Source organism: Siphateles boraxobius, unplaced genomic scaffold (assembly GCF_051911475.1).
Source record: "Siphateles boraxobius isolate OS27281-9 unplaced genomic scaffold, OSU_SipBor_1 53, whole genome shotgun sequence".
In the NCBI taxonomy this organism is placed as follows: domain Eukaryota; kingdom Metazoa; phylum Chordata; class Actinopteri; order Cypriniformes; family Leuciscidae; genus Siphateles; species Siphateles boraxobius.
The window spans coordinates 8,906,022-8,928,057 of record NW_027509175.1 but is presented as its reverse complement, the minus strand read 5'-3'; positions in this window follow the sequence as shown (position 1 = coordinate 8,928,057).

The window sequence follows — 22,036 nt, the reverse complement described above, 5'->3', positions numbered from 1 at the left end:
TTTTTGAATATTATATCATGCAGTAACTATACAATATGTTTCCTTTGAACTGTAAATGTACAGTTCAAAAATGAAATAGTTCAGATCCACAAAGGTACACACACACACACACACACACACACACACACACACACACACACACACACACACACACACACACACACAAACAAATGTGCATATGATTGGTTTGTGCTGTTCACCCATAGCTTTCACCACTCAAAATGTAGACTGTTTGGCTGCATGCATAATATGGAAGCAAATAAGAGACATAACTATTTGAAATTTAACAGCCACTGAATACTTCGTTTTGAAATATTTTATTTTGAAAAACGTTTATCTGAATTTATTTGCTCTGAATTTACCCCTTTGAAATTATTTTACTTTGGAAACCATGTATCTGAATTTATTTGTTTCGAATTTACCTCTGAAATTTAAATATGAAAATTCTTGATTTCCATTTTAAAAACCTGAATTTCGATGAATGTTTTTCAATGCTCACAAATTCAGATACAAAAAAAAAAAAAATCAACTTACAGAATTTCAGATAAAATAGATTCAGATCTCAAATTCGACAGCTCAAATTCAGATCGAAAAATTTGACTGGTCAAATTCAGATTGAAAATTCGACTGCTCAAATTCAGATTGAAAATTCGACTGCTCAAATTCAGATCGAAAAATTCAAGTTAAATATTCACATGGTAACATCCGGGCTACCGGATAGATAGGTTGAGCCTGTAAGCAATTGACCCTTCGCTAAGCCACGCCCAAAAACCGCCACTGGCCAATCGTGTCTTAGCAATCGTAACTAGGCGCGGGAGGCCTGGCAAGCTTTCGAGTGAGGGAAACATGCCGAAGTGTTGTGCGTATGGATTGTGCAAATCTGATACCCGGTATCCTAAAAGTTTGGACATTTTTTCCTTCCCGAAAATCTAAAAGCCAAGGGGAGAAATGATGTGCGTGATCCAGCAGTGTGAGACCCCATTCACAACTACATGTCCACAGGATTAACAAAAACACCTAACGTTATTTCTTGGAGAAATTGACGGTTCTTTGTTCATAATGCATATGTTTTAAAGTAAAATAAGACGATTAAAGACAAGACGGAGGCTCACTGACATACTTTAAAATATATTTCAGCATTTTGTTCATCGACGGCCTACTACCCCTGACTGAGTAACGTTAGTAACTTTAACCCAATCCGATCGCGGCTCTCCCGGTGTTAGTGTTATTCCTCAAGATTTATGGATAAACTGTTTGATTTATAATTATTAGATTATTTTCACATTTCACTTACCCTGCTGTGCACGAACATAGCTGTTCCTCAATGTGTGTGTTTCCCATTTGAATGGTCAGTGAATGAGGCGCTGCTGCTTGCGCTGGGACTAGGCTTTTAGCTTCAATTTTTATGAAATTATTCTCTAATCGGTTGCATATTATGTCGTGGATATATCCCTCGAATGCATACTGCAGTCACTTTTGTCTTGCTCTCTCAGATATTTCACGTTCGCCAAAAAATACTAATTATCTCATTTGGAATGCCTGACACCGCTGCATACACACTGTAATAGACGTGCCAGGGCCAAAGCTTGACAGGCGTAGCAACAGTAACTAGGGAGGGCGGGGCTTAGCAAAGGGTAGCCCGGATGTTACCATGTGAATAATTTAACTTGAATTTGAGCAGTCGAATTTGAGATCTGAATCTATTTTATCTGAAATTCTGTAAGTTGATTTTTTTTTTGTATCTGAATTTGTGAGCATTGAAAAATATTCATCGAAATTCAGGTTTTTAAAATGGAAATCAAGAATTTTCATATTTAAATTTCAGAGGTAAATTCGAAACAAATAAATTCAGATAGTACATGGTTTCCAAAGTAAAATAATTTCAAAGGGGTAAATTCAGAGCAAATAAATTCAGATAAATGTTTTTCAAAATAAAATATTTCAAAACGAAGTATTCAGTGGTTGTTAAATTTCAAATAGTTATGACTCTTATTTGCTTCCATACATTATCTACCACAAGCCTCCTTGAAGCCATTTTGCTTCAAATGGCGTCCTCGACGATGGTGTTCTTTAAAAATGAAGACCATCTTTTTTGCATTCTGATTCTGACATCCAAAGGCAAAATAATATTTTTCTCTTATTCTGCGGATCTCCGGTTTCCTCCACTTGTTACCTCTGTTTTTCTGCCATCACAATGCCGCTGCAAGTGACGTAACTGTGACGCCTGATCCAAAATGGTCTAGTAGAATTTGCTATGCACCTGATCTGCCCCAGGAGAGGTTATTTTTTTAAATAACAATTAATAATAAAGTAAATCATGTAGGCCAGTCAATTGGTGTTTATGTGCTGTCCTAATGTTTCTAAGTTCATTCACCAATTTACTTATGCACCCTGTAATGATAGCTTGAGAATCCTTTGTAATATACCTGTTTGTGACATGCATAGCTGATAAGGAAAATACGGTAGACAGAGTTTATAGACACATAATGCATTTATGCTGTTAACTGTTGCGCAGTTGTTTAAAAAGAACAGAAACGGAGCAACTCTTGTATTGCCTCATCTATACATCCCATCCTAACATTAGTTATTAACGAATGTAAATAAAAAAGAGATAAGCAGAATTCAGTAAGTCTATTTGAAAGAAATGGAAAGTCAGTGCTCTTAAATGGTGTGAAGGTAAGGACAGTAAGTTAATAATCAAATAACTGAGAAACACAAAACAAGTCCAAATTCTCAAGCGCTTTCAACCAACCAACCAACCAACCAACCAACCAACCAACCAACCAACCAACCAACCAACCAACCAAACAATCACTGGCTTTCAATCTGCAATGCTACCAATCAGTCAACTGTAGCCTACATTAATATCAAATGAAACACTGAGAGCTTTGTCCTGTTGAAAGGTGAACTGTAACGAGTAGTCAGAGGCGTTCAGATCCATTTGCATCACTTTATTTAAACACACAAGAAAACAGAGGTGATCAGACATAAATCTCAGGCAGACAATGAATTAAAGGGACAATCCTGAACTCGTAGTCGTTAACAGGCAGAGGTCGAGGCAGGCAGCAGACGTTAGTACACAGAGTCCAGGGAACGGGCAAAGATCAGGGAGCCAGGGAAATCACAGATACTTGGAAACGCTCAGGAATGCTTGGAAATGTCTGCGTGGCAAAACAAGACTTCGCAATGACAATAGGGAGAGGGGGCCAGATAAAGGAGGCTGAGTGTGCACATGTGACAGTGATGAGGATGAGGCAGGGCTGGAAGGTGATCAGAAGGTGAAGAGGGTGATGGGAAGTGCAGTCCAGGGGACAGTGATCCGCCAGAGGGAAGTGTCCTAGAGCGCTCCGTGACATGAACATTCAGCCCTGTCTGATCGTAATTAAAAAAGAAAGGTGATGTGACATTGATAATCATGCCTCTGTCCATCAAGTGTGCCATCAAAATCCAAATTTGTTTATATTTACAAAATGCAATTAAGTTGGTCAGTGAAAACATTGGAAATCTTTTCTTTGTATTTTTGTCAGTTAAATAAAGGTTCAAGAGAAAATACAAATCACAAAATATTGCAAAATGTCCCAACGTTTCTGGAAATTATGTTGTAGATAAGATCAGGCAGCATTAACAGAAACAGACAATGTCCATAATAAGTTTACAAGATCAGGCAGCATTTACCGTAAATAGAAACTGAAAGTGATTTGGAAGTAAATCCTAAATTGGACAGGAATTTGTAAAGTCATGTCCAATTTAGGATTTACTTCCAAATCACTTTCAGTTTCTATTTACGGTAAATGCTGCCTAATCTTGTAAACTTATTATGGACATTGTCTGTTTCACGACGATGGTAATCTATAAAAATGAAGACCATTTTTTTCCATTTTAATTCTGACATCCAAAGGCAAAATTATTTTTTTATCTTATTCTGCAGATCTCCGTTTTCCTCCACTTGTTACCACTGTTTTTCTGCCATCACAATGCCGCTGCAAGTGATGTAACTGTGATGCCTGCTCCAAAATGGTCTATAGTAGCATTTGCTATGCACCTGATGTGCCCCAGGAGAGGTTGTTTTTTAAATAGCAATTAATAATCAAAGCTGCAAGCAGCATTTGATCGGGGTTCAAGCGTTTAAGGCCTTTAGACACACATGCATAAAAATACATTAAGTTTTATTTAGCAAGCATTTAACCTGACATCATAGATAGAAAAGACAATTTACAGCCAATACAGGCAATTTACCATAGGAAATATGTTTTTTAAAGCTTTTTGATAGTTATAGCGGCACCTATGGTCCGGTCTCCTTAAAATTTATGTCACTTATGCTCAGCAATTTTCATGAAGCACTGAGTTTTCAATTGATTTATAGGCTTTTGAGTGTATTTTGCCACACCCATTTTATAAATGACCCTGTTATAGCCATCAAAATGCTAAAGTTCAACTTCTTTTTGATAATTATTGATCTAGACTCTAGAGAGTCCAGAGAATTGTACTGCACTGGTTTAGTTTCGATTGGGCGAAAAACCTAGGACTACCTTTCAAAAGTATGTTTTTAACATAATCGTAAATATTTAATGAACGATTTGACTGACAGCAGGGGTTCTTGACTGACGGCAAAGTTGTTCAGCATGAGGAGATCTATCAAATGATATGCATATTGTGTGGATGTGTGAAACACCACATGATTACAGAGGGCGTAAATCTCATTAGCACCAACTAGTGGCCGATTTCTTAAAAAAAATTCGTACAGACCGTTAGGGCCATGAGTCGAACATGCCCGCCGAGTTTCATTCTGATCGACCTCCGTTAAACTTGTCTAACTTCATTGGCCGATGGCGGCCATGTTCTTCGAGATACACCAAACGTACATGGCACCTTGCGCCAAGACACTGTATACCAATTTTCAAGTCAATTTGACTAACGGTGAGGTGGTTATAGCCCTTTTTATGTTTTTTTAATGTTATAGCGCCACCAAGTGGCCAATCGCTGCAGTTTTTTTTTTTACTGTGACCTCAAATTGAACTCGTACACAGGTGTACCAAGTTTGGTGAAAATATCCAATTTCGTTCACGAGTTATAACCATTTTAGTAAAAGTCGCTTTGCCTACTATGAACATTTTGGCGCCCCTTAGCGACCCTGAATCGAAATTTCAACTTTTTTCGATAATTATTGATAATCAGACAGAGAACATTTCTGCATCTTGGAAATGTAAAATGTAAAATACATTAAACAAAACATGGTACCAGGGGCCTGTGCCATGAAGCCAGTTTCAGTTCCTTCAATGTTCCTTCATTCCTTAATGTCACAGTTCGTGAATTTACTGTTTTTCTTGTCTCGTGTCTTTGTTATTGTGCTTGTGTGTGGGTGTGGTCACCGATCACTACCGCTGATCAGCAGCGCCAGCTGCATCTCATCTACGGCGCCAGCTGTTGCTGATCAGCGGTGCCTATATATACTCACAGTTTTGTCTTGTCTTGTCAGATCGTTGTGGTATGTTCCTGATTGTGTTCCTGTTACGTTTGGCGTCTTCCTGTGATCTTCGTTACCAGTGGCGCCTCCAGAAATTTTTCATAGGGGTGGCCAGATGGGGCCACTTAAAATCTTGGGGTGGCACACCAAAACTCAACCATAATTTCAGAATTTTATTCTACTGTTGTAGTAAACCAGCCTGTACAAAACTATCAGAAAGACTTAAGGAAACTCCTACTGATATACTTTGGTTTATTGTGTTATATTTAATGTTACTAATGATATTAGTAGGGCCCTACTAATATATATTATATTATATAGATATGATATAGGCCTATATAAGGGCCCTCGCCCCGTGGCAAATTTCCAGATACTTACATAATTGTTATGAGTTTAATCCTTTTTAAGTTATTATTTTGCAGTGTAAGATTACAGTTAACACCTTTAAATATTACATAAATGTATTATGAATTTTTAATAAACCTAATGAGTGTATAAATTAGCAGCAAAAAGTAATTCTTGAAAAAATCTGCACAGTAATTTTATAAAATCTAAATATGTTAATAAAAACAAATTACTATTAGTTCTCTTATAAAATTCAATCAGGCAACCATACATTTCACAATTTTATATTTATATAGCCTGTTAATGTCAAGAATTCAGAAGTGCATATAGCCTACTTTACAAAGAAATAATATACAATTAAATTATGCTTATTTTAAATGTATTGAGCAGGCTAGGTATAACAAAATATATTGGCTTTTAATAATATTTCAGTGCGCAAACCCATGATAACATGAAAAACAGAGCGCACACAGCGTGTATGCGCATCGCGGGATTCGCGGGTGCAGAAATGATGGGTAACACTTTACAATAATAGTAGGCTACATTACTTCAGCGCTGCGCTGCATAAGTGCGCATTTAAAAGTTCACGTCAGAAAGCGAAGAAATGTCGAGCGCACAAATCCTAGTGCGATTTGTTTCTTTGTTTCACAGTTTTAAATTCCAGTTATTGTGCGTTTGATGCCGATTCATAGTCCTTGTGATGTGTGTGATCTAACAAGCACACGGTAATGAGTCGTTTAAAAACAGCAACAAACTCCACCAAAATAAAGTAATTTTATGAAAATATACAGCCTTTTATCTACAGATCATGCATTATAATGTGAATATATCATATTGGAGAGAGTTCAATATCCAAGAGGCGCGCGCGCTGTTTGAATATGAATGGAGAATGATTGACAGCCGCAGAGGAGGGGAAACGAGTTTCCGTATACTTTAATGATGTAAATAGACTTCTGTGCCTCACATTAAGCTATGACTTCAGATGACTTTCTCACCCAAACTGACGTGAAAAAAGCGGGAGGCGCCGAAAAGCGCGCTGTTTGCATCCCTGCTTGTCAAAACGTGGCAAAGACACATCAAAAAGCTGCTGTAACAGTATACTGTAACCATTTGGCACTTAAAAAGCACGACACATACAGTTTTCTCAATTGCTAAGACACATTTCTTGAAAGCTGCTCTCCTTTTCTCTAAACTGTGAACACAAAGCCCATTTTTCAAGCTACATTCACAAAACCTCAGACTCTTCTTGCAAAACCAAACTTTCACCTCTAAACAGTTCAATCTGTGCTCAAAACTGAACTATGTTGTCAAATCGTGCCCCGAGTCAATCAAAATTAAAAACACTACTGAACAGTCACTAAATACTACGTAGAAAAATAGAAAACACAATGCTCAGGACATGAGGCTGGGGAAATAAATGTTTATTGTTCACTGTAGGCTAAATGCATGTTGCAAAACAAAACAAAAAATCTGTGCATTTACTGGAGCACTTGTAAAAACAAACAGAAATCTTACAGTATGTGTTTGCCACTTGTGTACAGTAAGCCCATGTAAAAATAAAGTACAAAAATATACAAATAAGTGCATTACTCAGCCACAGCATCATGTCTCCGTACTGGGTCAGGCCACAGGACTTCATCCACATCACAGGCCACATTTTGTCTGGCCAGGCAACGGGGGAAAAACCCCCTGGCATGCCGTATCCAGGCTTGGCATGCCTCCACACCTATGTCACCACAGGCAAGTCCCATGGCTTGCAGGAGATTTACCCTGGTGTAAGGTTGGCGTTCATATACCTTCCACCGCCATGAGGAGAAGAATTCCTCAATGGGGTTTAGGAAAGGGGAGTACGGTGGAAGGCAAAGATTGATAAATCCTTGGTTCATATTGAAACACTCTCTAACCTGGAGGGCTCTGTGAAAACTCACATTGTCCCAAACAACAACATAGATGGGATGCTCATCCTGCTGCCCTAACAGAGCATCTCGCATGTGATTGAGGAAAATGAGGAGCTGGTGAGTGTTGTAGGGCCCCAGGTTGGCATGATGGTGGACAACCCCATGATTGCTGATGGCAGCACATAATGTGACATTGCCACCACGCTGCCCAGGAACACCAACAATGGCCCGATGGCCAATCACATTACGGCCTCTCCTTCTCCTTTTGGTGAGATTAAACCCAGCTTCATCCATGTAGATATATTCATGGGGTCTTTCCATTGCATCCAGTTGAAAAACCCTCTGTAGAAATAGATATATTTGTAAGTGATACAGAAAAAGTGATTTAGGCCACTACAGTAAATCACTACCTAGAGTAATCAACATTGAATGTGTCTGGATATATGCCAACCTGTACATACTGGAACCTTTGCTCTTTGACTCGGTCTGAGTTGCGATCAAAGGGCACTCTGTATAGCTGTTTCATGCGCAGTCTGTTGCGCTTGAGGACACGATCAACAGTAGAGAGGCTGACACTGTTGATACTAGTGGGGCAACGGATCATCATTGATCCGTGATCCGTTCGGATCAATATCTTCGGTTCGGCACACACGTGATCCGCAGATTGATTTATGAAAAAAAAAAAAAAGTTGTGCGCATGTTCAGTCCACACACAGCGTGGTCATGGCGAGCGGAGGAACGGAGGAGCTTGAACGCCCCGCGTCATTTAAATCCCCTGTATGGGAGCATTTTGGCTTCCCTGTCAAATATAATGATGAAGGAAAGAGGTTAGTGGATAAAACCGTGACAATGTGTAGGCACTGTGGCAGCATGGCCACGCATTTGAAGCGACATCACCCCGATGTTTCACTGACAGGAGTGAAAACTAAGGCTGCTCAACAACCGCTTATCACTGCAGCATTTAAGCAGCCCCTTGTTGCACAATCAGACTGGGCTAAAGCCATCACAAACGGCATTCGCGCAGCACTACCCCTCGCTCGTCCCTCTCTCTCTCTCTCTCTCTCGCGAGCGCTCTCTCTCTCCCTCATATAAGGTGCCATCTAGGGCTTAAATGAAACTTCATTCACGCACACATATATGAAACACTTGCATACACATACTAAGTAGTCAAACATACATGTATACTGCTGAATGCTCAAACAACATATGAAATGCACAAAGACACACCTAAAGTCGCTCACGCACATACACGCAAACTCTACACACGCGAGATGCGCGCACACAAACTCTCCTCGCACATAATCATATGAGAGACGCACGCACACACACAAACTCGCGCACATACTCATATGAGACGCGCGCGCGCACACACAAACTCTCCACGCACATACTCATATGAGACGCGAGCACACACACACACAGAAACTCGCGCACAAACTCAATGAGACGCGAGCGCACACACTCACAAACTCTCCGCGCACATACTCATATGAGACGCGAGCACACACACAAACTAGCGCACATACTCATATGAGACGCATGCTCACACAGTACATGATGCATATGATTCTCAGTGTGAACGTAAGTCACACATTGGTAAGACAAGACATGCATTTTTTGTTAACAGAGAATGAGAGTCCCTTGCTTTTATTGTTTTTGGTTGTTTTGTTCATTTATTGCGGATATTTAAAATGTTTTCAGTGTTAAATAGTCTTTAGAAATAAAAGTTTATTGATCTTTGAAAAGCTATACCTGCATTATTATGCCATTATCATTATTTTAGATGAAAATGGTCTCAGAACGACAATATTATCGTTTATTATCAATATTATCGTTTATCGCAATAATTTCTTGGACAATTTACCATCCAGCAAAATTTGTAATCGTGACAGGCCTAACTATCGGTGTGTTTATAGGTGCAGACATGAGGCCATTTTTTTTTTTTTTTTTTTGCTGATCCGAAAAATGATCCGATCCGTTACTCTGATCCGAGAAACGATCCGAACCGTGAGTTTTTTGATCCGTTGCACCCCTAGTTGATACCCTCAAAATTTACATGGTCCTCAATGATCTTCTGCTGAATTTCACTCAGTTTAATGGCATTGTTCTCACGGACCATATCAACAATTAGGGTCTCTTGGTGTGGGGAGAACATACCTGTCCTACCACCCCCATGTGGCAGTCTTTCAATTCTACATAAAGAGAACATGGAGTTACAAAAAAATATACATGGAATACTAGGCCTACAAACAGTTAGACCAACCCTCCATTACAATACTACAGTACATTGGTACAGTGATGTACTGAAACATACATTTACTTACAGTATACTGTGGTACAGTATATAGTGTCATACAGTAATTGCTGTCAACATTTACATACTGTACTATAATGTCAAAAAAAGGTAATTACCGGTTCTCTTCTCTAAATCTTCGGATTATGGTGGACACAGTGAATCTACTGATGTTTGGTTGTACCCTTTGTCCAGCCTCCCTCATGCTCATACCATGGACAAGAACATGGTCAATCACAGTAGCTCTGATTTCATCAGATATTACTGTTCTTTGTCTTCGCTAACCACCTCGACCACCTTGACCACCTTGACCACCTCGACCACCTCTCACACGAACTCTTCCTCTCAGATTTCTATCCATTGTAGAGCCTCACAAACCAGTGCTCTCTGAACTGGCTTACTGTATATGTTCCCTCACATCATTAGCCACAAGTGTGTTCAATTTTGAGTTGTTGTGTTCAAGCGGTGACACCTGTGCTTTAATTGTGTTTGACTTTTGTCACCTGTGCTCACCATTATGCAGCACAGGTGCATCACAATGAAAATGTGTTGACAAGTTGTGTCTAAACAGGTGAAAAGTGCTTATGGTTTTGCCAAAAGAGTGATTGATTCAATCAGTGGGTTCAGGCAACTGAGCATTTGGTTCAGACAATAGGGTTTAGTGTTTTAGCAATTGAGAAAAACTGTAATTCCCCTTCTTTTACTAAAGAATATTTTTGACATATTTATGAAATGCATAACTGATACTACTAAAATTAATACTGGTCGTTGGGGTGGCCAGTGGGGTGGCCAGGAGTCAGCCAGGGGTGGCCACGGCCACCCCTGGCCACCCCCTGGTGGCGCCACTGTTGGATGTGTCTCGTCGTGTCTGTCACAAACGCGCTGTCACAAACCACAGACAGAGGCGCGATCGAACTGTGTGTGTGTGTGAGAGAGAGTGTGAGAGAGTGTGTGTGAGAGAGAGAGAGAGTGTGAGAGAGAGTGAGTGAGTGTGAGAGAGAGTGAGTGAGTGAGAGAGAGAGTGTGAGAGAGAGAGAGAGAGTGAGAGAGAGAGAGTGTGTGTGAGAGAGAGAGAGAGAAAGAGAAACAAAGAGAAACAAACAGTGGAAACATAAAAACATAGGCTACTCTGTCATTTTGTTCACAACAGGGCATCATTCAAAGGCCTTTTACAGCGCAAGCGCCGATCTGAACGGTGTCTAGCATGCCGTCTTTCTGTGCAAAAGCTGGTGTAAGCATGGCAGGACAGAGTCGTGCCTTCTGTCAGCTCAGACCGCCAAGTTGCCCGGGCTTCCGCAAGGTGATGCCATTGGTCAGGGTTGATGTTAAAGACATTCATGTCCCGCTTGACGACATCCTTAAAGCGGAGCTTGGGTCGGCCACGAGGGCGGTGTCCCACAGCTAACTCCCCATGGAAGATGGACTTTGGGAGATGTTCATCTGGCATACGACGTACATGGCCGATCCATCTGAGTCGCCTCCTCCGGAACATGGTGTACATGTCACTGCTGTTAGTGAGCTTCAGCACGGTGGTGTTCGGGACCCGATCCTGCCATGACAGGCCAAGGATCTGTCGTAGGCAACGGAAGTGAAAAGCATTAAGCTTGTGCTCCTGCCGCTGGTATGTAGGCCACGTTTCGCTTCCATATAGCAGAACGGAGAGCACACAGGACTCATATACGTGCACCTTTATTTTGAGAGAAAGGTGGCTGTTGTTCCAGACGTGAGACCAGTGGCGGTTCTAGAGGGGGGGCCAGGGGGGCCCGTGCCCCTGTGACAACAAGCTCGGCCCCCCTTGTGGCCCCCCTAAATGTGGAGTGTGAAATAATTTTTACAAAACTGTTTTTTTTGCTATCGTTGTTCGTTGTATGCGTATTATTTTTTTTATTATTCTATCTTTGTGGATTTGCTTGTTCACGTGACAATTCGCATCACATTCGCGGGAATCGCGGCAGAATAACATCTGTCTCCTGCACGCGAGAGAGGAGAGAAGGAGAAAGCTGGTAAATGTCAGTTCAGTTGCAAGTTCATTCTTTATGTGCGTATCGGGTGTGCGATGTGTATTGTCTATTATGATATTGTAATCACTGTTTTAACTGTATACGAGGCACTGTGAGCTGACATCGCATTTGTCTCTCGTCCTTTCACTGCTGTGTGCGGTTCATAGGTAGGCTATGTCCCCAAATTAGTTTATGTCTTATATTTATATCATATTATGTTCTTAGATTAGAATATCAAATCAGCAAGAGGGCCGTTTTCCCGTGCACAATTGCAACTGTGATATTGATGTTATACAACAGTTAAATTAACAATAAGTGAACATTGGGCGTTACTTTTTAGACACAATATCGTCAATATTGTTTGTTTTCCCTTTATTTCGCCGACTAGAATTTCAAAATGAAACCGTAGCAGAGTCTCAATGCAACAGACAGCGATGATTTATTGACTGAAATCCGCATTTTGAAGGAATCACTTGCTCCTTTCCCGAATGAATCAGCCGTTTGAACAAATCCGTTGAATGAATGAATCCCTCAACTCACTTCTGTGACTTTCCGCCGCCTACTGGCGGTTTTAGTTTTATATTTAATGTACCCTTTAATTAGAAAATTACAATTAGAAATCATTTCATATTTAAATATTGATTTTAAAAAAAATCTCATAGCTTTATTTATGCAATTATAAATGGAGTGTAAATATATTAATCCCATTTCTGTGTCACCTCTAGACTGCACTGCAAAGATGGATTTTGATTAAATTATTTAATTTGACTGGTAACAGTGGTACTGTATAATTATTGTATAATTAAGTATTATTATATAAATAAGTATAATTACTGTATAATTTGAATGTTAGTATTTGACATAAAAGGTGATTCATAACTCTAAATAAGTTTAGAAAGAATGTCCATATATAGGTGAAAATGCCCCTGGAAATCAATTTAAGGTGGCAAATTAAATTAATAAAAAATTAATGAAAAAATTAATTTCGGTCCCTGCTGTTAACTGATACTGCATAGAATATTAAAAAATATGAATATCTTTGTGAGTCTGCTATCAACAACAGGCCTAAACCAGCCATGTCACCAGCACAAAAACACAATCAGTAAAATATCATCTAATTATCAACAAAACATTGAAAATATTGAGATATATTTTTGTCGATATTGCACACCCCTAATGTACGGTATGAATTTTGATTTCTTCAGGTCTTAAAAAGCCTTAAATTTGACTTTAAAAAGTGTGCAGGAACCCTGTAAACGGTTAGACATAGTTACCTAGCAAGTCAGTTATTTTCAGTAAATTAATTAATAAGCTGCTTGGTCCCCATTGCTTTTGCTCTATAGTTCTCACCAAAATGAAGAGAAAGAAGGACATCATGTCAATTACAGTTACTGTGACTAATACTGAATATGTAATGCAAATGTAAAAATATAATGGAAATGCAAATGCATTGTTGAATGATTATAAACATGGTGTTTTGCCTGTAATGCCTGCAGTGCAGTGCAGAAAATGATATGACAACAATAAGGTCTAAATGTAACTGGCCCCTCTAACAGTACAACTGGCCCCAGCTTGGCCCCCCCAGTTGAAATGGTCTAGAACCGCCACTGCGTGAGACTGAAGCCACCCAAAGGTTGTTGAGGCACGACCGATCCTGGTATTCAGTTCAGCATCAAGGGTGTTGTTTGCTGTCAAGGTTGAGCCGAGGTAGATGAATTTCTCGACAGCCGACAGCACTGTGCCATTGATGGTGACGTGAGGGGAAGAAGGAACGTTCTGAGCCATCACCACTGTCTTCTTGAGGCTTATGGTAAGTCCGAACTCTGTACAGGCTACAGCAAAAGAATTGCACATCTCCTGAATTTCTTGTTCAGTGTGAGCCACGAAAGCAGCGTCATCTGCGTAAAGCAACTCACGCACAAGGACGCATTTCACCCTGGTTCTGGCCCTCAGACGAGCCAAGCTGAAGAAGTTGCCATCATACCTAGTGTGCAGCAGAACCCCAACCGGATCAGGAAACGCCCGTCGCAGCACAGCCGAGAAATAGATGCCAAACAAGGTGGGAGCGAGGACACACCCCTGCTTTACTCCACAGCAGACATCAAACTCATTTGAGCGGGCACCGTTGAACTGTACGGTTGCCCGCATCCCATCATGGAAGCCTTGGAGTATTGCCAAAAGAGTTGCCGGACAACCGAGTCGCTGCAGAACATGGAAGAGACCAGAGCGACTCACATAATCGAAAGCCTTAGTCAGATCGACAAACACCATGTACAATGGGCGTTGTTGTTCTGCACACTTTTCCTGAAGCTGGCGTACCGAGAAAATCATGTCCAAGGTCGAACGACCAGCGCGGAAGCCGCACTGACTCTCCGGCAGCACCTGGTCAGCAATGCGCTGCAGCCTTGGAAGGATTACGCGGGCAAGACATTTTCCCGGAAGGCTAAGGAGCGAAATGCCTCGGTAGTTGTTGCAGTCCTGCCTGTCGCCCTTATTTTTATAAAGAGTGACGATGTTGGCATTCTTGAGTTCTCTAGGGATGCATTTGTTCTGCCAACAGCATCGAAACAGGCAGTGAAACCGCCTGACCAGCACTGGCCCACCACACTGCAGCAGCTCCGCTGGAATTCCATCGCTGCCCGGTGACTTGTTGTTCTTCAGAGCTGCAATCGCATGCTCTATTTCCATTGCTGAGATCTCCGTATCCAGGTCGTTGAGGACAGGTAGTTGAGGTACAGCAGCAGAAACAGCGTTCAAGTTGGCGTCCACAGAAGTGCCATACAGCAAGCTGTAGTGCTCGACCCATCTACCAAGCTGGCCTGGGAGGTCGTTGACAACGGAGCCATCAGTGGCTCGCAAAGAAGTTGTTTTTTTCGCTCTAGGACCCAGAGCCTCATTGATGCCGCTGTACATGCAGCGTATGTCCCCAGTACTTGCACACCGTTCTACCTTCTCACTGAGGTCCTGCCAGTACTGCTCGTAGGCCTGGCGTGTAAGATGCTTGACGTCATTCCTGGCCTTACGATAGTGAGCAATGGTGGAGTCATTACTGTCTTGGAGAGCACTGAGACGGGCAGCACGCTTGTCAGCTAGGGCCGGGAGCAGAATAGCAGAGCTTGCAAGGAACCAATCCGGCTGTTTCCTTCTACAAAGGCCGAAGACCTCAGATGCAGCCTCCGTCATGGAAGCTCTTAGCTCGGCCCAGGTGTTTTCAGGAGTGCCGTCAACCCTGAAGGGAAGGCCCTCCATACGCGCACGAAAACTTGCCACGTATTCAATCACGCATGAGCTCAATGTTTAGCTTTGGAGTGGGCTTTGGAGTGGCACTGTGAATCTTCTTTGGGGTGAGTTTTAGAGTGCAGCGGACAAGGGCGTGGTCGGTGTCACAGTCTGCAGAGTGCATACTCCTGTACCTCTTGACAGCGTTGAGTTGGCTCCTCCTGACAATAATGTGATCAAGTTGGTGCCAGTGTTTGGACCGGGGATGCATCCAGGTAACCTTGGATCTGATAGTTCCAGATGAGAAGGATCCCGGTAAGCATAGACCATAAGCAGCGCACAACTCAAGGAGACGTTGGCCATTGTCATTGATGCTACCAATCCCAAAATGACCCAAGATTGGCCTCCAGGCAGTGACATCCCCTCCAACTCTGGCATTGAAGTCCCCAAGCAGAGCTAAATCCTCCCCGGCCGGGACGGAACGAATGACCTCGCTAACGTGGGCATAAAAGGCTTCCTTGTCCTCAAGGGTCGTGCCAAGAGTGGGTGCATAGGCAGAGAGGAGAGTGAGAAAGCCAGCTGAGTGTGACATCCGCATGGACATTAGGCGTGGAGAGCAAGCAGTTGGTTGAAAGACGGTGGACAGCGGGGTGTTCCGCACAGCAAAGCCGACTCCATGCATCGGACGATGGTCGTCTGGATGACCACACCAGAAAATGGTGTAGTTCCTCTCGCGCACAGAGCCACTACCCAACAGCCAAGTCTCGCTTATAGCAGCAATATCCACTCTGAGGCGGAATAGTTCGCAATCAATGACGGCTGATTTCCGAGGAGCACTGTTGAGGTCGGAGTGCACCCCAAGACTTCTGATGTTCCAGCACGCCAAATTCAGAGAAGAGGAGGCAGTTGCAGAATGTCAACCTGACCGCGCCTGCCTTGCACGCGTGTCCTGCCGAGCAACGACAGCCCTTGAGGACAAGGGCTCCCGATTTGCCAGTCGTTGAATATGTGTATGACTTTCCATGCATGCTATAGCACCGAGTGCCAGGGCAGAATACAGAAGACGGATGTTTGCCCAGGACAAACGCCTCCCTCTGGGTCCTACGCCACTGAATCTGACGGAGTGCAAGCACGACAGTCAAGAGCAACGCAGGATCGCCCCGCAGTAGCCTGCTAACTTGGCCTTATACTCGCTGACCGTTGTCCCGTAAAGGATCATCCGCCCACCGAGAAAGCTGTGGTAGACCAACCAGGAAAACGTTCCAATGCTCTACAACAGCTGCCAACTCCTGCTGCCGAATTGACATCTACTGTTTGACCCATAGTTGGGAGGCAAAAGGGGTACTATCACTTGCCTAAGGTGAGCCCCTATGACTTGTGGTAGGGCGGGGTCGTCTTACTCTCCCGTACAGGTCCATTAGACCTGCCCACTGCCCTGAAATACTAAGTAAGAAAAGTGTAGAAGACGAGAGTTTTTCAGAACAACACGTTCATTACGTCCACTTCCTTTTTATTTTAAGCCAAATTTTTAACAATTTATTTGTTTACACTCGCAATAAAACACAACATTGTGCTTTTGTAACAGTCTAAACCAGTGTTAGGCTCATTGCGCGGCTCGCCAAGCTTTCATTTGTGGCTCGCATGGCGGTAAATAATACAGTGATATGATCAAGCAGTCACTACAGATATTTCATAAAAACATTTAAAAAGAAGTAGGACTATAACATAACCCATTAAGAACTCAAAGTGTCAGCTCTATTTTCAAATAATTTTGATCGGATTGAAAGGGGTGCACTGAAAAAAATGAGTCATTGGATCAAAGTAAAAAAATTACTTCAACTTGTTACAAGTAATCGGTTTACTTTTTCTCAACTTAAAAAAATGTAATTTACACAAATCACATTTCTATAACCAGTTGACAGTAAAAATACTCTTTCAACCAAAGAGATTTTTTTAATTAGCATTAAAAATATAAATAATAATTTGGATTTACTTAATTTTTCAAACTTTTAGATATTAAATATCAAAATAAATACAAAACAAAATAACACAATATAACTGAAATTTTGTCTGAAAAAATAAGTCTTTTACACTCTGGAATCAAACATTTAACTGTTTATTTAATGCAATCTTACAACAAACCAGAATATGCACTTGTTCTATAAAAATTTGAGGAAGAATTCATTTGATTTACAAAAGTCAATACTGAAACTGTTTTAGTTCATGACTTAAAAAAAACATCCATCAATAAATGTATACCTCAATTCCATTTGTTGCAGTAAACTTGTCACTCAGACATTTAAGATTATCTTGTATTAAATTTAGGAATGTAACAGAAAACATTAAAAAGCCCTTAATATCGTATTGATAAATCATCCAGTAACATCAATTCATTGAAAAGTTTAACATCAGCATTGATAGTTCATTAAAAGACATGAAAGAAAATTAAACATCCATTTGCAACAGTAAATCAACCCCCCTTACTTTCTTTCTTCAGTGGAAAAGAAATTAAGTTTTTTGAGGAAAACATTTCAGGATTTTTCTCCACACAATAGACTTCAATGCAAATCAATGCAGTTTCAAAGGTCTCTGCACGATCCCAGCTGAGAAATAGTGTCTTATCTAATGAAACGATCGTCATTTTCTAAAAAAAATAATTTATATACTTTTTAACCACAATTGTTCGTCTTGTGCTGGTCTGCGACGCGCCAGGCATTACGTCATCACGTTGGAAAGGTCAAGTGGAAGTACCTCCCCATTTGTTTGCAAGTGTGGAGAATCGTTTCAAATTTTATTTTGAATGACATATTTATGTCTTTGTGTCAGTTTATGGTTTAAAATGGCCCTTTTGTGTGCGTATCCTGGATGTTTAAAACAATGGGGCGGTACTTCCACTTGACCTTTCCAACGTGAGGACGTAATGCCTGGCGCGTCGCAGACCAGCACAAGATGAACAATTGTGGTTAAAAAGTACATCAATTTTTATTAAAAAAAAAAAAAATAACATCGTTTCGCATGATAAACATGATAAGACACTATTCCTCAGCTGGGATCATGCAGAGACCTTTGAAACTGCATTGATTTGAACTTCAACAATTTGGTTACCGTTGAAGTCCATTGTGTGGAGAATAATCCTGAAATGTTTCCCTCAAAAAACGTAATTTCTTTTCCACTAAAGAAAGAAAGACATGAACATCTTGGATGGCATTGGGGTGAGTAAATTATCAGGAAATTTCAGGAATCAGGAAAAAGAGGTCCATCAAGAAAATTGAACATCAATTACTAGAACAAAAACAACAACAAAAAATTGTCACGCAAACATTTCATATTAATTGATTTCATTAAATTGAACAGTAACGGTTAACACTGAAAACTTCATGTGTGCTTGGCACAAAAAAGCAAGCATTACACAGTAGCCATTTGTTTAGACATTTTTGTGGAAAAGTCCTTGTGGCCAATTGTCATTTCGTACAAGCATTTAGGTGTGTAAAATGCACTTAGCTTATTTCTGAGTCTGGAATGTTAATTCAAATCGTCCAATAGATCAAACAAAATCACTAACATTTCTCCTATTTGATAATCAAGGACTACTTGTTCAGGATTGCAAAATAACAGTTTGCTTATTAAGAAACCATATATATATAAAAAATAAACATGCTGCTTCATACTGCTGGGTCTTATTGGAAGATTTTACTCCTGCAGCTCTGAGAAGAGGTTTTGCACTTTCCGTGACATCTGTCTGCTTTCTATGTCCATGACAATTTTTTGAAAGGCCTCAAATGTATTTTTAAGTACTTCGGGATATCTCAAGTTCAGTACATAAGTGATGCCAAACATCATGGCACAAGCAGATGCAACTGAGGACAACTCATGTAAAACCTCAATACCATCAATGACAATGCTGATGTCCCAAACCCAAGAGGTTTTTTATCCTAAATTATAGAAAGCAATGAAATTACCAAATTCAAGGTCCAGAAAAGTAGTAAAGTTTAAGTTTAACATTGTTAAAATAGTCACCGTGACTATAGTGGTTCAACCTAAAATGTTATGAAGTGACAAGAATACTTTTTGTGTGCAAAAAAAAGTAAATGTCTCTCCCAGTCATTCTCCTATGCTATTTTAGTTGCAGTGCTTACATGTTCTACGTCAAAACGGCGACTCAGTATTGGCCGACACTGTTGTGTGATGTTGACACAGGAGTCGGCGTTTGGACGTTAGCAAGGAAGCTCTGAACTGCATTCACTGCGTTAACTACATACGAGACTGATGGAAAAGTTGTTGAATATAGTAGTTATTTTTGTTTTGTCACACAAAAGAGTCATTCAACGTTTCTGGACCTTGAATGTGGTCATTTTATTGCTTTCTATTAAGGATAAAAAAAACTTATTGGATTTCATCAAAATATCTTAAAGAATTAGTTAACTTTAAAATGAAAATTAGCCCAAGCTTTACTCATCCACAACCCATCCTAGGTGGACATCTATCCATTATAAAAGTGTTCCATACGGCTCTGCAAGGGTTAATAAATGCCTTCTGAAGTGAAGCTATGCATTTGTGTAAGAAAAATATGCATATTTAAAACTCAATAAAGTTAAATATCTAGCTTCCGCCAGACAGCCTTCTGTAACATACGAAAAAGTGACGTCAGTTACGCTTTTTAGCGCAAGTTGAATACGGAAGGCGCAGGACGTAGCGCAAGCATTTTGAACTGCAAAAGTTTTACACTCTTAATACGCTGAATACGGAAGGCGGTATTGGCGTGAGCTAGATATTTTACTTTTAAATATGGATATTTTTCTTACACAAACGCATTACTTAGCTTCAGAAGTCCTTTATTAACCCCCCGGAGGCATGTGGAGTACGTTTATGATGGATGGATGCGGTTGGTTGAGTTTCAAACAGGTGGTTTCTGTGCACTGCCATTATAAAACTAAGGAGCAACAGGGTGTTTATTAATACAAGTATGATTGTATTCGTCTGAAAGAAGAATGTCATATACAGCTACGGTGGCTTGAGGGTGAGTAAATCATGGGCTAATTTTTATTTTAAAGTGAACTAATCCTTTAATTTTTGTTCCGAAGATGATCGAAGGTCTTACGGGTTTGGAATGACACAAGGGTGAGTAATGAATGACAGAAATTTCATTTTTGGGTGAACTAAAGCAGGTTTCCCTTTCAAGGCGGTCACTTCGACATTTACGTCGATGACGTAGTATGGGAACTCCTCCCCTTCTTCACTTCTGCTGAAATCTTATGGGCTAACGCCAGCTGGAGACAGCTGGCCAATTGACGCAAAATATGCAAATACTGACACGCCTGCTGGCAGTATAATTGCATACGCACGTCAATTGCATCAGAATCCTTTTCTTCACGCTCAAATCGACGTGTGCTTCGAATTGGAAGATATTCTACAAATCTCGCCATCGTCGAAGGTGCATCTAAAGATACCTCACTGTCTTTGGCATCCGATGGCATCCATCTGTAACTTGTGCTCGGAGCCTATTGTGGCGCCCGACACCCATTTGTTCTGCGTTACTTGCATGGGCCTGGCCCACGCCGAGACGGCCCTGTCGGACGACCTCGGGTGCGCCCACTGCGCGGACATGCCAGTCGGAGAAGGACTGGGGATCCCAGCAGGCCACACCTCCCGAGCAAGGGAGCCCTGACCTCCAGGAGGAGCTCTTTAGGGTCCTTACTAAGGCCGTCGCCGAGTTGGACCTTTCGTGGGACGCACCGGATGAGCCAGCTAAGAGCAAGTTGGACACGTGGTTCCCTCAGTCGAGCCGCCGCCAGGCCGCGTCGAAGAGGGGAACCCCGTTTTTCCCAGACGTCCACGAACACGTGGTTAAGGCGTGGGCTGCGCCCCAGTCGGCGCGCACCCACTCTGCCACTCAGTCCTTGTTCGCACATGTAGACGAGGCGGTAGCCCACGGTTACGTGCGCATGCCCCCCGTCGAGGAGACCGTCGCCACTCACCTGTGCCCATCGACGTCTGCACTGGGCGCGGACCGCAGCCAGCCGTCCAAGCCCTGCAGGTTCACGGCCCACCAAGCGGATAAGGCGTACGGAGCGGCGGGAGAGGCAGTATCAGCTCTCCACGCCATGGCTATTCTACAGGTGTTCCAGGCGAAGTTGCTTAAGTCCCTGGATGGCGTTGCCTCTGTTGACGCTGACGTCATCCGGGATCTCCGCTCAGCTACGGACCTTGCACTGATGGCCACTAAACGCTCAGCGCAAGCCATCGGTCGCTCCATGGGTCTTCTGGTCGTCCTCCACAGGCACCTGTGGCTGACACTGTCTGATGTCAAGGATTCCGACCGGAAAACCCTGCTTAATGCTCCCATCACCCCAGCCGGTCTCTTTGGGAACGCGGTGGAGGCTGTCACGGAGCGTTTCTCGGAGACCCAGAAACGCGCTAAAGCTATGAGCCACGTGATCCCGCGTCGAGCGCCTCCAGCTCGTCAGCGTTCGCGCTCGTCATCGGCTAGCCGGGGCCAGCCCCAGAGCTCGGTGAGACAATCGGCTGCGCCGCGCACCGAGCCGGATGCTCGCGCTTCCCGGGGCAGGCAGTGGCAGGGACCCGGGAGAAAGAGCCAGGGCCAGAGAAGGAGCCCGCGCCGAGGGAAGGTCAGCGCGCCCCCCTCCGCGTCAAAGCCTTCTTCCTGACGGAGCGGCCAAGAGGAAGAGAGAGCGCAAAGGAGGACCGGACTCCAAGCGCCGTGTTCTTATGCATAGTGTCCCTCATGTTCAGTCGAGCGACGACGGCATATGTGTGAATGTTGTTTGTTCAAACAAAAAATTAATAAAAGCATGTATCC